Consider the following 3,364-nt stretch of genomic DNA (forward strand, 5'->3'; position numbering starts at 1 on the left):
GCTTTTTCTGTATATATTAATATGATCATGTAGTTTGTGTCTTTCAATTTATTTATGTGGTGTATCACATTTATTGATTTACAAATATTGTATCCCTGGAATAAATCCCAATTGATCATGGTGTATGATCTTTTAATGTATTGCTGGATTTGATTTGCTAATATTTTGTTGAGGATTTTAGCATCTAAGTTCATCAGGGATATTGGCCTGTAATTTTCTTTCTTTGTAGTGCTGTTATCTAATTTTGGAATTAGGATAATTCTGGCCTCATAAAAAGATCTTGGAAGTATTCCTTTCTGTTGGAATTTTTCGTATATTTTAAGAAGGATGGGTGTTAATTCTTTGAGTATTTGGTATAACTCCCCTGTAAATCTGTCTGGATGAGGGCTTTTGTTTGATGGGAAATTATTTATTGCTGCTTCAATTACATCAGTTGTTACTGGCCTATTCAGGTTTTCTGATTCTTCCTGATTCAGTTTTGGAAGATTGTATTTTTCTAGAAATTTTTCCATTTCATCCACATTGTCCAGCTTGTTAGGATGTAGTTGTTCATAGTATTTTCTTACATACCTTTGTATTTCTGTGGTGTCAGTTGTTATTTTACCATTTTTGTTTCTGATTTTATTTATGTGGGTGCTCTCTCTTTGTTTCTTGATGAGTCTGGCTAAAGGTTCATTGATCTTATTTATCTTTTGAAAGAACCAGCTCTTGGTTTCATTGATTTTTGGATTGTATTTTCAGCCTTTGTGTCATTTATTTCTGCTCTAATCTTTATTATTTCCTTACTTCTACTTACTGTGAGCTTTTATAGTTATCCTCTTTCCAATTCTCTAAGTTATAGTGTTAAATAATTTATTATTATTATTTCTTGCTTTTTATCTAGGCCTGTAGTGCTATGAACTTCCCTCTCAGGACTGCTTTTGCTGTGTCCCAGAGATTTGGGGTTATCGTGTGTTTATTTTCATTTGTTTCCAGGAACGTTTTGATTTCTTTATTGGTCTCATTGGTTATCCATTCATTGTTTAATAACATGCTATTTAGCCTCCATGTATTTTAATGTTTTGGAGTGTTTTTACTGTAGTTGATTTCTAATTTCATTTACTGTGATCTGAGAATGTGTTTGATATGATTTCAATCTTCTTGAACTTGTAGAGACTTGTTTTAAGTTCTAACATGTGGTCTATCTTTGTGAATGACACTTGAGAAGATTGTATATTCTGCAGTTTGGGGGTGAAATGTTGTATAAATATCAATGAAATCCACCTGATCCAGTGTGTGATTTAAAGTCACTGTTTCCTTATTGATTTTTAGTCTGAAATATATATCCAGTGAAGTCAGTAGGGTGTGAAAGTCCCCTACACTGACTGTATTGCTGTTGATATCTCCCTCAAAGTCCTCCATATATCTTTATATATTTAGGTGCATATATATTTACCAGAGTTATATCCTCTTGTTGGATCAACCCTCTAGTATTATGTAGTGGCATTATTGTCTCTTGTGAGGGCCTTCATTTTGAAGTTTATTTTGTCAGATGTTAGCATTGCTACCAAAGCTTTGTTTTCATTTTCATTTGCATGGAAATTCTATTTTCAATCCCTTCACTCTTATCTTGTGTGTGTCTTTTGGTCTGGGATGGGTCTCTTGTAGACAGCCTACAGTTGTCATGTTTTTGTATCCATTCGGCTACCCTTGTGTCTTTTGATTCGAGCCCTTAATCCATTTACTTTTAAGGTTATTATTTATTGCCAGTTTAATTCTTTATGCCTATGTTTCTGTCTATTTCTTCTTTTCATTTCGACAGCCCCTTTAGCATCTCTTGCAGTGTTGTTTTGGTGGTGGTAAATCCCTTTAACTTTTTTTTTTTTTTTTGGTCTGGGAAGTTCTTTTATTTCACCATCTATTTTGAATGATAACCTTGATGGAATAGTAGTATTGCTTTCAGATCCTTGGTTTTCATTATCTTGAATACTTCATGCCATTCCCTTCTGGCCTGTAGAGTTTCTAATGAGAAATCATCTGATAGCCTAATGGGAGCTCCTTTGTAGGTAACAAATTTCTTTTCTCTTGCTGCCTTTAAGATTCTCTCTTTGTCTTTAGTTTTTAGCTTTTAAATTATGATGTGTTTGGTCATGGGCCTGTTTGGGTTCTTCTTGCTTAATACTCTCTGTGCCTTCTGAAATTGTGTGACTTTTTCCATCATCAGGTTAGGGAAGTTTTCTGCCATTATTTCTTCAAGCGGGTTCTTTATTCCTTGCTCACTCTCTTGACCTCCTGGTACTCATATGATGCAAATAAGTTACATTTCTTATTGTCCCACAGCTCCTTTAATGTATGCTATTTTTTAGTTTTTTTTTTTTTGATTCTCTGATTGTGCGATTTTTTTCTACCCTATCTTTAATTCACTGATCCGATCCTTGGTTTCCCCTAATCTGCTGTGTATTTCTTCCACTGTGTTTTTTATTAGTGCTATGTCATCCTTCGTAGTTTCTATTTCTTATGCTATTGAGTATTTTTACCATCATTGTTCCGAACTCTATGTCTGATAAATTTCTTATCTCCATTTCGTTGATCTCCTCTTCTGGAGAATTATCTTCTTTCATTTGAGGCTTGTTTTTATTGTCTCCTTATTTGGGCTGCCTGTTTGGGTTTTTGTCTGTGTATTAGGTAGATCTGCTATGACTCCCAACCTCTAGTGGAGGACAATGTCAGACACTGTTTGTGACTGGCCTTGAGTATCCTGTGTGTAACTATCGGCAATCCACAGATTGTGGCTCCCTCTGCTGGGTCTGGATGCCTTTTAAAAGACCAAGATGTGCATAGGGTCTACTTCTCCTAGCCCTGGCCCAGGATTAGATTAGGCAAAGACTCAAATCCTCCAGAAACCTTCCATTGACACTCTTACTTGATTAGCCTCAGGCTATTGACCACAGGTTGGGGCAAGAGGTCTTCTAACAGGGTGAAGCAACTGCCTTCCACCCCAGGAAAAAAAAAACGCCTGAGTAGCAAAATTCTGCCACTAGAGAAAGATTTCCTATACAGCGTGAGGAAATGACTTAATATAGGGAACCAGGGTGGCTGCCTTCTGAGCTCTAACTCCCAAGAGCCCCCCAACCTTGACTTCTACTCCCATAGCTCCAGTCCACTTTGTCCTCCCTCTGCCAGAACCCTAGGTGAGTGGCTGCACATGAAATGTTGTGTGTTGGCCCTTTAAGATTATGCCTGCATTTCCAGCTGTCTCTCCATGGCAGAAAGCAACCCTGCAGCTTTTCATTGCCAGATGTAATGTAGGCACCTTTCTTAATTCTGGTGTTCTGGGCTGGGGATCCCAGCATGGGGTTTAAGACGTCAGAGTTTTCAATGGGAA

The sequence above is a fragment of the Myotis davidii genome, unplaced genomic scaffold, assembly GCF_000327345.1.
Source record: "Myotis davidii unplaced genomic scaffold, ASM32734v1 scaffold1161, whole genome shotgun sequence".
NCBI lineage: Eukaryota > Metazoa > Chordata > Mammalia > Chiroptera > Vespertilionidae > Myotis > Myotis davidii.